Below are 13,596 nucleotides of genomic sequence, written 5' to 3'. Positions count from 1 at the left end.
TCGGGATGGCTGGATAGAATATCAGCCAGGATCCTGTCAAATACAAGCCCTGGGTCTACCACTGCGAGGGCCTTTCCAAAGACAGCGTGCCGTCGAATTTCTTGTACTGTAAACGTTTCTGACATTGGCCAGCATTATCAAGCCTTCTTCTCTATCCAACAAAAATCAATGAACGCTTCTCGTCGGGTCTTACCCTCAGTCTCACCGTTTCGCAATGATCAGAAGTAGACCAAAAGTTTGAAGCGGAATAGTTTGCGTCGTCGATCTGCTACTCACATTCTCCTCATCGTCCGCCACGCTTTAGTGCCTCATTTTCAAGGGCGATCTTTGCCGTGAACACAACCTCGGCTACGTATCACGCGCTCCGGTGTGTTTCTACTGTGCGGTACCGGCCACAAATCGCCTTTCACTTCTTCCCTCGAACAAGTTAAACAGAGCTTCAGCGCCGGTCGACCATTTAATCTGCGCCAAATGGTACGAAGAGGCCTTATCACTACCAGTACCTCTTTATCTACCTCTAAGTTACTATCCTATTTGCTGTTGAATATTACATAGTATTATTGTGCTATTCTGTTTCTCATATTAGCAATTCCAAACAAATGAAAACGACTTCCAAGTGCTAGAAATAGAGATACACTGGTTGAGGCTCCATATGTGAAGTTCCTAGTTATACAGATGGATAACAGATTGTTGTGGCACCAGTACGTGGGTTAGTTAACCAGGAAGCTCAGAAATCTGTCTCACTATTTTGACCTACAGACAGGTTGCTAGCATACTCTATTCTATACTGCGGCATAATATTCTGGAGCATTGAAGCTAAGGTGAACAAACTGTTTATTCTACGGAAATGTGCAATAAAAATATTGTGTAAAGTTGAGAACCGAGCATCTTACAGAAGCATCTCGAGGGACGTAGGCATCCTTGTGCTTACAGGCCCATACATATACTCCGTAAAGGGAGTAAATTTAGGATAAACTTAGCAATTCACAGCCACAATACTAGAAGTAGAAATGATTTCCATATGAACTATGAGTTCCTCTCTAGGTTTCAGACTGGAGTTTTATGTTCTGCAGCAAAAGTCTATAACAGGTTTCGAGACATTGAAGAAGTCTCTAAATATTTTAACACAAAATAAAGGAATCCCATTAGTCACTCCTCCTACAATATATATGAATACTTGGACTCAGGAATGTACATTCTAACTAACTCCAATATGTGTATGAAATAGATCCGAATTTGCCAGTATAAAAGTAAAACAGTTAGGAGACCGAAGTTTGTTTTGAACATCACAGTGCTTTACTAGGCATGGTCCTGTTGGAGGCGGATTCTGTTGCCATTCCCCGACCACTGAACTGCTTTACCCAGCCAGTTACAGAGGGACCTGCAGTTTACGTAGATTCCGAAACACGGTGCAATTCGGCATTTTTCACATCGACAAACACTGCCAGAGGTGAAAGAAATGATAAGCGACAGAAAAAATTCCTAAGGTTGACCGGAATCGAATCGAAGACCTTTGGATTTGTAGTTTTGCACTTTTTTTTACCACTGAGCCACGAAGACACGTTTGTAGATAACTAATAATTGTCCGAGTAAAAACTAAAATGCCTTTTTGAAATACTAGATAATGAAAGAAACTGAGCAATACAGAAGGAGGAGCATTGCCTTTTTCCAAGTAGCTTTCCCCTAACGTACTTACATAAAGTAACCTAGAAATAATTAACGTGATTGTCAGTTTCGGTATACTAGCGCTAGTCATGATTTGTTGCTACTATACTTAACAGAAGTAGCCAGCTATGAGCAGTGGTTGCTCGTGCCTGTTAATGTATAACCTGATCCATCCCACATCCCGAGTGCTCGCCTTCGTGATGGGACTGATTGAAAATGATGTATGAATGCATAGATGAATGAATGTATCCAGAACTTTCGTTTAAATTTAAAACTTCCTCTTTCCAGAGATGTATTACACGTAACGTTGGCCTGTGAAGCGTGAATGTTGTGTGTTACATGTAACTGTTTTGTGTAGATGAATGAGTGCCTGTAAAGTGTTGTACTAATATTGTCGACGGCAATGAGATAAAGGAGGAAAACGGGGAAACCAGATGTCAGCGGAGTGCCTACTTTTCTCTAAAGGTAGCAAAGACGATACCGTCAGACGGACTTCCATTAACGGTGGGACACTGCGGAAATGTCTGAAATTTAACCCAAGGCACTGAACCAAATATAGGTGACTGGGCAATTTAGGCTATTATCTCTCGTTCCTTTGTCGGATAAACATTAGTAATAAAAGTATCTCAGATAAGAGGATCCGAACTGGTTTCCTCCAACACCTCGGCTAAAGCCTTGAATGGCCTGAGCAGCGCCCTCTTTATAGCGGCGTTTGGCGTTTGTACAAAGCGCTGTAGAGGAGTGCTCAACGATGTGTGTGTATTGTCTGTAAGCCATAAACGTCCCATAGGAGATAACTGTGCCTCGTGGATGTTGATGGACTGCATACGGTCAGTTTACTGGGGTTTTCCAGACGAATTACCGTCTGTCGTTGCTAAGATTTCTACTGTTCCGAGATTACAGTTGCTTTCATGCTACTTTAATGTTGCACACGTGGAAGAAGAGGGTCAGTGGGGGTAGGGTGAGTTGCAGTCTACTCAGTGCACTATGAAATGTGAAGCCAGGCCGATTCAATAGGCAATTCACTGGTACAACAACGAGTGAAAGTAGCGACTCATCCCGAGAGTTGGCTCAACATAATGGCACTGGTATAGATATTTCACTGCCTGCCCTCATAATCCTCCAGCGTTTCTCGGCCTATGGCCTGTCTGATGAATTATTTTGTACATGACATCTCTGATCTCAAACTGAAGAGGCCTCCAACTGCAGTTGTCACATCAACAGGAATGATGGTGTGTATATTGGAAAATAGTCGGCCGTTGTGGCCGAGTGGTTCTAGACGCTTCAGTCCGGAACCGCGCGGATGCTGCGGTCGCAGGTTCGAATCCTGCCTCGGGCATGGATGTTTTCTTTTTTTTCTTTGTTTTCTTGTTTATTTTCAGGTTCTATGTCCATTTCATAGTTTTGTCAATTTCTACGGTTTTATGTTTTTCAGATTTTTGTTAAAGTTCCGCATTCTGTTGAGGAACAGTTAATTAGTGACAAAGTGGTGGTTTATATTTTGTAAGGACAAGGGATGTGATCAGCCGGCGGAGTGTTGAAGAAAATGATTACGTGAGAACGCGGGTAATTTAAATAATGTGTTTCCATCATCCTGAAATGCTTTTTTATGTGGAGAGCTCAGAGTATTTGTTATTTTGGGTTTATGAAAATGCTTCCTGCAACCATCTCACGATCACGCTATAAACGAACATCTTTTACTTTTGGAAATTTTTGAAGTTTCTAAATGTTTAAAAGTGTATAATAATCTGAAAAATTCTAAAATTATGTAATTTCATACTTCGAATTTGATTTTGCTCACTGAAAACAACTATATGACTCTCAGACCGTTATAGATGATAAAAGGCTTTCTGCATAGCATGCATCCCCTGATGACCTCCATGTCTTAACACATCCTGCAGTAGGCATCAGCAGAGACGTAGGACCGCCATACATGTTTCTGTCGGTTGTAATTCAGATTTTGTAGTTCTTGTACGTCTTTATACCATTGTCTAGAGTCATATTGTTTACAAGAGATTTGGTAACTGTATCTCTACCGTACCTGCACTTGTTCCTTGACATTTTGTTCTGCAGACACTTACTATGCACATGTGTTACTTTTCATGGTCCTAGTCTTCGCTATTTGATCTCCTGTCTATCTGAAAGTCAGTTCCTTGACGAATTTTATGTTTTGTCGTGACAATAGGTACAGTACCTCAAGATTCCCTAGTAGATTTACGCCTGTTGTCACATGTGCCAACTAAACTAACCCCGATAACTTTGGACGTCTGTGGGGTCCGACAAAAACGTGAGATCATCACAAATGGCCCTAAGCACTATGGGACTTAACTTCTGAGGTCATCAGTCCCCTAGAACTTAGAACTACTTAAACCTAACTAACCTAAGGACATCACACACATCCATGCCCGAGGCAGGATTCGAACCTGCGACCGTAGCGGTCGCGCGGTACCAGACTGTAGCGCCTAGAACCGCTCGGCCACCTCAGCCGGCAGATCATCACAACACTACAACCATCACAGATATACAGGTGCCTCAGAATACTTATAGAGATGTTAAATTACAAGGGGAATACAAAGATAACGCAACTGTCTTACAAATAAGTCAGGAAACAAGCTCTGGATAAAAATTATTTTTACAAAGCTGTTCACATTAATTCTTTCAAATCCTTTCGTTTCTGTGGTGAAAGTGAATTTCATTGTTTCGAGCTCTAAACGCATAGGAATTTTTACTGTCTTTTGCCCTGTTCCATATATTTCAACATGTAACGTTAGCTAACATGTTTCCCCGAAATAAGAAAAACAATCCTAAAAGACAGGCTCTGTTGTATACGTACTAGGATTCCTTTGTCACCATTTGACAAAATTCAGTTGAGCCAACGTCACTGTGAAGTTGAACTAAGACTAAACCAGTGAAGATACTGCCTGATGTTTATCTTAGTCAGCCAACCTTCGTCTTTTCGTGATCGTAGCTCTGTTTCAGGAATCACGTGTTCGAGTCCCGTTTTGAGTATTGATGAGAGTTTTAAATGTGTCGTCGATATGTGGGTCGCTGTAAAACGAATGACAAATAAAATAAATTGGAACAACTTAGATTGATGTGTTAAGTGTACTTAAAAGATTTCAGAAAGCTGAGATGGCGATATGAACAAATGCCGAAATTCCGTTAAAAACCATAGTTGAGTATACTACAAGTTGTGGATTTATCTCGTGTTTCTTTGTGTTTTGTGTTAGTTCTACTTAAGCGAGAACATAATTACAGAAGTCTGTCACCTGAATCTGCTACGACATACGTGAAATAAGTGGATAAGCGAGGGACTACAGGTACTATTGGTTCGATGATACTTTGATTTTATTCTGACACATACCATGACATTTTACCATCGGCAAAGTTTTGTGTATGGCTTATATGTCAAGTTGCGCCACGCTTCGAGGCTCGCTGTACTTCCAGATCTCACTGTATGTAACTGAATGCACACGTTCTGAAGCAGGACAAAGGTAACAGAGTACCACCTCCAGCAGGGCCATATTAAACAAGAGAGCGTGGTGATGAAGCCGTCTTCCAGGTTGACAAAAGGTGTACTTAAGGCAGAACATCTACGTCTACATACATACTCAAAAATGGCTCTGAGCACTATGGGACTTAACATCTCAGGTCATCAGTCCTCTAGAACTTAGAACTTCTTAAACCTAACTAACCTAAGGACATCACAAACATCCATGCCCGACGCAGGATTCGAACCTGCGATCGTAGCAGTCGCGCGGTGCCACACTGAAGCGCCTAGAACCGCACGGCCACCACGGCCGGCCATACATACTCCGCAAGCCATCATATGGCGCATGGCGGAGGGTATTTCCTTTCTTGCTCCATTCGCAAATAGATCGAGAAAACGGCTGTCTGTTTTCTTGTCTTGTCTTCGCGGTCCTTGCGCGAAATGTACATTGGAGGCAGCAGAATCGTCCTGCAGTCTGCTACAAACGCCGATTGTCTAAATGTTTTCAACAGCGTTTCGTGGAAAGAACGTCATCTACCGTCCAGGGATTCCCATTACAGTTCACGAAACGTATAGGTAACACTAGCGTGTTGATCGAACCTACCGGTAACAAATATAGCAGCAAGTTTCTGGGTTCCTTCTATGTCTTCTCTTTATCTGGTGAGGATCACAAATACTCGAGCAGTCAATCCCGCGTCCGGCCATCCAGATTCAGGTTTTCCGTGATTTCCCTAAATCGTTTCAGGCAAATGCCGGGATGGTTCCTTTGAAAGGGCACGGCCGATTTCCTTTCCCATCCTCCCCTAATCCGAGCTTGTGCTCCGTCTCTAATGACCTCGTTGTCGACGGGACGTTAAACACCAATATCCTCCTCCTCCTACTCGAGCAGTACTCAAGAATGGGATGCACTAGTGTTCTATACGCGTTCTCCTTTATAGGTGAGCCACGCTTTCCCAAAATTCTGCCAAAAACCGAAGTCTAAAATTCGACTGGCCTACTGCCGTCCTTACGTGCTCGATCCATTTCATATCGCTTTGGAACGTTACGCTTAGATATTTAATCAACGAGACTGTGTCAAGCTGCACACTACTTATGCTGTATTGTAACATCAAGGGATTGTTTTTTCTGCTCATCTGCATTAACTTACGTTCTTGTACGTTTAGGGCAAGCTGACATTCATCAAACCAACTGGAGATTTTGACTAAGTCATCTTGTATCCTCCTACAGTCACACAACGACGACACTTTCACGTACTCCACAGCGTCACAGCGTAATCAGGTTGCTGCTCATCCTGCCCATCAGAACATTTACGTATCAAGAGAACGTACTCTGAATGTTTCCTCAGCTGTGGTATGATATCGTTTGTTCCATATTTATTACACTATGGTTTTGGGAACATGTACTTTGCTATTTAACGTTATTTGACGCTTATGACTTTGCTGATGTTGAGAGAAGTATGGGAACAGGACACACAGATAGTCGCTCAGATATTATAATAATCTTCGATCGATCTCTGACAAGTTGATTTGTAAAACATCCAAAGTAGCTCACACATAAAAATATATGTTACTGTATCAAAAATCCCAAAAAATAATAACTTAGGAAGAAAAAATGAATTCAAGAAGCTGAAGCTAACATTAATACCCGCGATCACTTCTCTAAAGCAAATTACGATTCTGGTTGTGTGAAAAACTCTGTATGTCTTATAAGTCACAGATGCAGCAACACGTGTGCCACGTGTAGGTGTGAAATTTTGTGTAGGCTGTAGACTAGCTGCGGATAATGTAAATAACAACATCGACATACCTTCAGCTCCGTTATGCGAAGAAATACAGAACGACTTGCTTAAGACTAGCTGCAGTGCCTGGGACGGTAGGTAGTGCGTGCAAAGGCGCGACTACTCGCGCTTACTTGCGCTGGACGTGGCCGATGCCGTGAACCATGACATTCAGCCATGCTGTCAGGAATGGTGACCCAGACGTCCACTCACACACCTCTAGGTCGAGTCTCTCTCCACTTGAGCAAGCGCCCGCCAGGCTCAAATCCAAGGTAGAATGCGAGCTTACACAACCGAGGTTCAAATCTCCCAGGGTTTCACAGACAGTGAGAGTACAGCAGAACATTCAAAGTTTTGGAGAGGAACGTTAAGTGCAGGCTTGGACTTACCAAACTGTGTAATCGAAAATACCGCTAACCCAATACTTAACCACCTTTGTTTTTAATGGGACTGCATCATCCTTCAGATTCTTTGTGTCTTACTAATATTAAGACGTAAAATCTCTTTCTGAAATGGTGAAACTAAAATTGCTATATCTCACAGGCAAAACTACCGTTAATTGAAGACATATTCCGCTTAAATAACGATCGTATTCGTGTATAACGTACCTTGTCGACGTTATTATGAAGCGAGTTGGTAAAACCAGTGAAATTTATGGCTGAACGTCCCAATGAAGGAGCAATTCTCTGTGCTACCGAAAACGTATTCAACATTAAAAATGAAGTTATTTGTCTCGATTTCTCGAAATTCTCCCAACAATTCCAGGTATGATGACTTAATTAGAAACTAAACCCTTGTTTCACATGTATTTGTCCAATTTTGAGCGAATAGCTTATCACCGTGTGTCAGGAATACAGAAGAAACTGTCGCACACCGAAACATTATCACATATTTCTTTGGTTCTAGTAGCCGCTTTCGCATCTACTGATGGAACCAGAACCTCTTTCAAGTTTCGTTGTACACTAGAATGAACATAATGCATTAGATGCGCCAATTTCTGGAAAACTGTAGCAATGATTGGTTAGTAAATCACGAATATTCGCCATCGTCCAACACGAAAAAGTTACCAATGTTACTCTAGTCTTGCAGTGTACTGCAAACAATTGGAAACAGGTAAAGTAATCAATTTTAAGTTTGAAACAGCAGTCGCGTTTTTTTTTTTTTTTTTTTTTTTTTTTGACACGCTCACCAGCATTAACCTCGAAATCTGTGAGCGGCGCTGCTGCAGTAATAGCGACATGTCAGTTGCGTGCTTCTTAAGGAATTTAGAATTTGTGAGTTTACAAAACTGGAAAAAGACTTCGGGAAATTTTTTGACATTAAACTTAAAGGAAGGCAAGGTATCAGAAAAGTCTTCCGTTTTTTTGCTGCTTATTCTTTCAGATCTCATTTTTTCACTGACTCATAAAGCCAGCAATAATTTCTATTAATTGCGATTCAGAACCGTAAACTGCCGCCCAAACTCTAGATTTCTCTGGTAGCAAATCCGCACGATACTTTATATTATATTCAGTGTTTCGAGATTAGTCACCTCAGAAAGTGTCCTATACGCCAACAACCCGAATGAACGTTTTCAAATTTAATGGAAAATCTAGTCTCATTTACATTGGCGTTAATCACAAATGGCACGAAAGCATTTTTGGTACCCCGACGATGTGAACCGTAGCATGGAGAAATTAAAGTGCCAGCTTTAAATCAGAGAGTGCAAAATCTGTTTCTCTAGAAACATTGTAAATCATTGGAGAAGTTGTAAACTATAAGCTCCTGGGTTTGTAGTCCGATTATAGTGTGGTTTTGGGACCATTTTTTCTCCAGGCACATAATGCAACTAGCGCTTCGCCTACAGAAGAAATTTTAGAATGTCTAGTACAGTACTGTCTGATCGAATAAGTCGTCCGTATCGGTGACAAATTTACAAATTTGACGTACTGGAATCTGCATCTGCATTCAAAATGAACTTGTAATTCCCTGTTCAATCCAACCTTTCGGGTTTGGGCGTGGGTATGGGTTTTAAATGGTGTGTTACTTTTTATGCTGTATACCGCTAGATTTGAAATTACGATATGGGAATCCGATCACAATAGGGAACTTGACAGCTGCTGGGCTACGAGCCAGTATTAAATAAGAAAAAAAATTAAAATCCACACGTAGCCTTACACTACACAGACTGTCTTATCGAGCGTAAAAATAAATTTGTAATCATCTTCTGTTGGTTAAACGTAGCAGATAGAGCAGTGTTTTCACGCTGGGGAAAATTAAATGTTCTAGATTGCAAATGACCTACGTCCACGGTAGACACCGAAACTTTTTGTCTTAGTAGCATACGTGTACCATCTGACAAATTACCTAAAAAGATGAAAGCTTAAGATAGAGTCATATGAAATACAATTGTACTCTGCAGTACTGGCTGACAGCAAGAGAAATAGAAATTCACCACTGAGGACAAATCAGCAACGACACTTTAACAGATGCAACAATACCTTTTGGCTAAAGAATAGCATTTGCAAAGCGCACTACGAAGCACACAATCGGCGACGCATGAGTGACCTGGTAAATAATACCGAACACTCTGAACTGCCTTGTCATAAAATGGTATTATGTTGCTACAATAACAGTTATGTCCACCAACCTACAAATATGAGATACTCGTCTAGAACGCTGTTTTTTTAATTATTTTAATCATTACTGTCTATTCCATCTGCATAGAGCACTGGGGCGTCTTGCAAATCTTTTGAAATGTATCCTACTGCAGGATCGACGAATGTGGCTACTACCACTGATCTGCATGGTTTCTCACAAAAGAGCTCCTATTTTGTAGTTGAGGTTCCCGTGTATCGACATCTACCGGGGCCCTACGACTCCCTCCGGCACTGGGGCAGAGGAGCGCATGCGAGAGAACCGCGCAGTCGGCCTGTTCTGCTTGAGTGAGGCCGTTTTCCAGGGTTCCTGTGGGCTGAAGGCTACGTCGCCGCCGCACGGCGATGCACAGGTGTTCCAGCGAAGGGAAATATGCGCGTCGCCACAACCAACTCTTCTCGAGCACAAGCCAGGATTTTGTGAGAACACTCGCGTCTCCAGTAGACTGCCATCAGACACACCACTTCGCGACGGTATTCTGAAAAATCTTACAATTCTCAAGCAAACACACTGACTTCCGGGTTTGATCACAGTGACGTTGTTACTTATGTTATACACCATCCTGGTGGAAGATGAATTGATGTTTCAGTGGTCTCAGAAGCAGAACAATCTGGTCGCTTGTGCGAGTAATTACAAGTTTTAGTCTGAAAAAGAATAATTTTCTGTACACTAGTAAAATAAAAAAAAAATCTCTAAAGTTCCCTCCTCTTTGCATGAGTTCTTGCTTACTCAGCTGGAGCATTGTACAATCGCAGTGACTGAACTGCATTGCAGTGGATTAAACATCTCCTTCAAATAATCTTAATTTTTTTAGTATTATAAATTGTAAAAAAAATTCTAACTCTAAATGTATTGCCTCCATTACCAAGAATGGTTCTAAAATTTAGGAAATGGTGATGAAAATACCCGAAAAAGACCTGTTGGAACATGATACGAAATACCTGTTGTTTCTGCACTCAGTTGTGTGGAATAAAAATCAAACATTAAAATACAGAAATGATATATTAGAAACAATAAGAATGGTGTCTACATGTATATTCGATACAATATCGAATAGCAAAATATGTTAAGCCTTTTAAATCAATTTTCCCTTTAACGAAGTGGTTATCACTAACTCACGTCCTTTTCGATTTTATATGAGGTGTACGTTTAATTCAGGCAATCAATTAATACAATGTAAATCTTTTAATCATTTGTAGGACCTCCATTAACACGCGACCAGAAAAGAAGGGTCTAGTGCCATTGTCATCATACAGACCCAAATGGACGCAACTAGTATCTTTCTGTGTTTTCAGATATTAAGAATAAAATTGTAAAGCCGAGTGTCAACTCAGGCTTCGCACAGTAACAACAGAAAGATACATAATTTTTCTCGGTTCTTACAGAAATCAAGACCTTTAAGTTACTGAATTTCAAACAGTTTAATGAGTAATCTAGTTTTAATTTAATTTATTGTTTCAGTAATTTCACATGATCTTAATTGTTTTCCTCAGATGGTGAAAAAATCCGAAACTAATCCTACATTTATAAGCATGTGGATAAATCTTTGAAATTTAGTCAAGATTTTAAACAAATTTTCTGACTTCACATGGTCTACAAAATCGAATTAACATTTTCGGAAGAAATTAAGTCATCAAGTTCCCAATAGACTACGGATATTCCCACTACATTTCTATAAGACTTAATTTCAGGAAGTGGCTATCCTTTAGCTGTCAGTCAAAAATATTTCTTTCTATGATTTGAAACTAGGCACTTTGTACACTATTTACTCTTGTATAATGTCGCACAAGACCACTTCCTATAAAAGGTAACTCAAGTCATGAACAAATTCTTAATGATTTGAATTAACTTCATTATGAGTATCAAACAACTAGCAGAGCTACTTAGTGAGAGAACATCGTGAAACTTAACGACAGAATGGCGAACCGTATTATAATAGTTTTCCAGGAACTACTGATACGTTACGTAGTAAAATACATAACCAAAGGGAAACATATGAAATCTAGTTACGACTTCTTTGACAAAAGAAACTAGTTATGCACTCAGTAAACTAAAACAAAGCTGAATTAAAGATACAAAGACAATTAAATTGCACTAAAACTCACTGCTTTGAAAACATCGAGACAGGAATGAAATACGTTCTCTAAATGCGAATCAACATATTCATTGCGATCAAACAGTTCGTGAAATCAAATTGATAGAAACATCGCACGATTACTATTATGATACACATTTTCCTGTTTTTATATGTCCAAATCAGAGATCACATCAATATAACTGAATAAACATTAATATCGATCTTCCAGTTTTCATTTCAACTTCGATGTAAGAAATATATGTTACAGGCAATCCTTATAACACATATGACAACCACATCTTGGCTGCCTTCCTTTTCTAATGAAGCTATTCTCAGGTGTACCAACTGCAGCATGAGGAGTTACACATTTAAAAGGCTCCAAATCAAACAGGTGTTCGGTGCTACTACGCAAGTCAGTAGAATGAACTTGTACCAACCTTTCTGCGCGAGATGACATTATAGCGTGGACGAGACAGGAAGGCGGCAGCTCTTCTCTTGTCGATCCTCCAGAAATCCCCCGGCAGGGCAACCCGGCGTGGGACGCATGCGTGACGCTGTTGCACCCTTTTAAAATATCCGTGAAGCACACGCCATATGATCACGACCAGGTTCGTGTCCTACCCTTGCATTCAGTTCACCCCACACGCCTTCTGGAACCCGCCAAAGCGTTTAAACCTCTGGCGACTGCTAACATCACGCTCGTCCTCAGCGGACTGGCTTTCCTCTCGATCCTTATTTTTTTAAACTCTCCACACGCATTTGTGGGGGCGGCATCTGACGAATCCGTTAGTTCTCTCCAGGTATCTTCTTGTCGTCTGCTTTTGCACTTGTAAAAAAAATCGCCGTCGCTTATCGTCGGAGGTGGATCACAGTTTCTCTCTCTCTTTGGCACTGACACTTGTAAATAACATATATATCACACGTAACGTAAAGCGGAATCGTGTACGGGTGTAAAACAGAAAGGTAACGCTAGGTGTAGAAGAGTAGTGGTAACGCAAACGGAGTGCTGGTAACTTGAGTTCCTGCCGCGTCCAAAGTAGGGCACCGACTGAGCGCAGCACGCGCCTCCACAGGCGCTGCGAGCCTCCGACTTGCACTTTCTCCGCGCGCGACCGCTTTCCCTTCTGGGCTCGCTAATACCTTCCGGGCTCGCCGCCTTCTCGCTCCGACCAAACCGCTTCATCGTTTTCTCACATTTTTCTTCTCCTCCTTCGTGGTCGGCAGTAGTGCCGGGCTCACTCTCGTCCTGTCGCGCCCGAAAGGTGAGAGAAAACTTATCCGAGCGTCAGTCGCAAAACAGGAGCGATTAACATTTTGAACACGAGTGGTAAGAAGGACCGTGACCGTAGCCTTTAACTGTCAAATGAAAGAGAAGGCGCTCTTACGTAACTAAATAGATAAGATAGCTATAAAACAGCCAACCGGTTGCAACAAAATTTTACTTTTGTCAGGTTTTGCAAAGACTACGGGCTCACCACGGAAAATTGCCAGAAAGCCGTATGTTTTGAGAAGTTATTTTATTTAGACAGTTTCGGCATCTCAGTAATGCCATCCTCAGGCTCCTATGCACTCAACCTACAGACAATCAGGTACATCGATACTTGCATACTGGAGCCTTCAATAATTGGACTCCGTGAATTTGTATTTTGAGTGTTACTTCGTAGACTTCACAACATCTACATCTACATCTACATCTACATCTACAACCATACTCCGCAATCCACCCGACGGTGTGTGGAGGAGGGTACCCCGAGTACCTCTATCGGTTCTCCCTTCTATTCCAGTCTCGTATTGTTCGTGGAAAGAAGGATTGTCGGTATGCCTCTGTGTGGGCTCTAATCCTCATGGTCTCTTCGCGAGATATACGTAGGAGGGACCAATATACTGCTTGACTCCTCGGTGAAGGTATGTTCTCGAAACTTCAACAAAAGCCCGTACCGAGCTACTGAG

At 41.4% G+C, this 13,596-nt stretch overlaps 1 protein-coding gene across 1 annotated transcript in view; it reads right to left on the bottom strand.

Moving 5' to 3' along the window:
• The window catches only part of LOC126183975 (hormone receptor 4), a 216,201-nt gene extending 203,521 nt beyond the window's left edge, over positions 1 to 12,680 (bottom strand). Inside the window, exon 1 of the mRNA XM_049926325.1 lies at positions 12,084 to 12,680. The gene's annotated coding sequence lies outside the window, so the exon portion shown is untranslated. The remainder of the gene's footprint in view (positions 1 to 12,083) is intronic.
• Between the last annotated feature and the right edge of the window lie 916 nt (positions 12,681 to 13,596).

Source organism: Schistocerca cancellata, chromosome 4 (genome assembly GCF_023864275.1).
Source record: "Schistocerca cancellata isolate TAMUIC-IGC-003103 chromosome 4, iqSchCanc2.1, whole genome shotgun sequence".
Taxonomy (NCBI): domain Eukaryota; kingdom Metazoa; phylum Arthropoda; class Insecta; order Orthoptera; family Acrididae; genus Schistocerca; species Schistocerca cancellata.
This window is presented reverse-complemented; position numbering and strand designations above follow the sequence as displayed.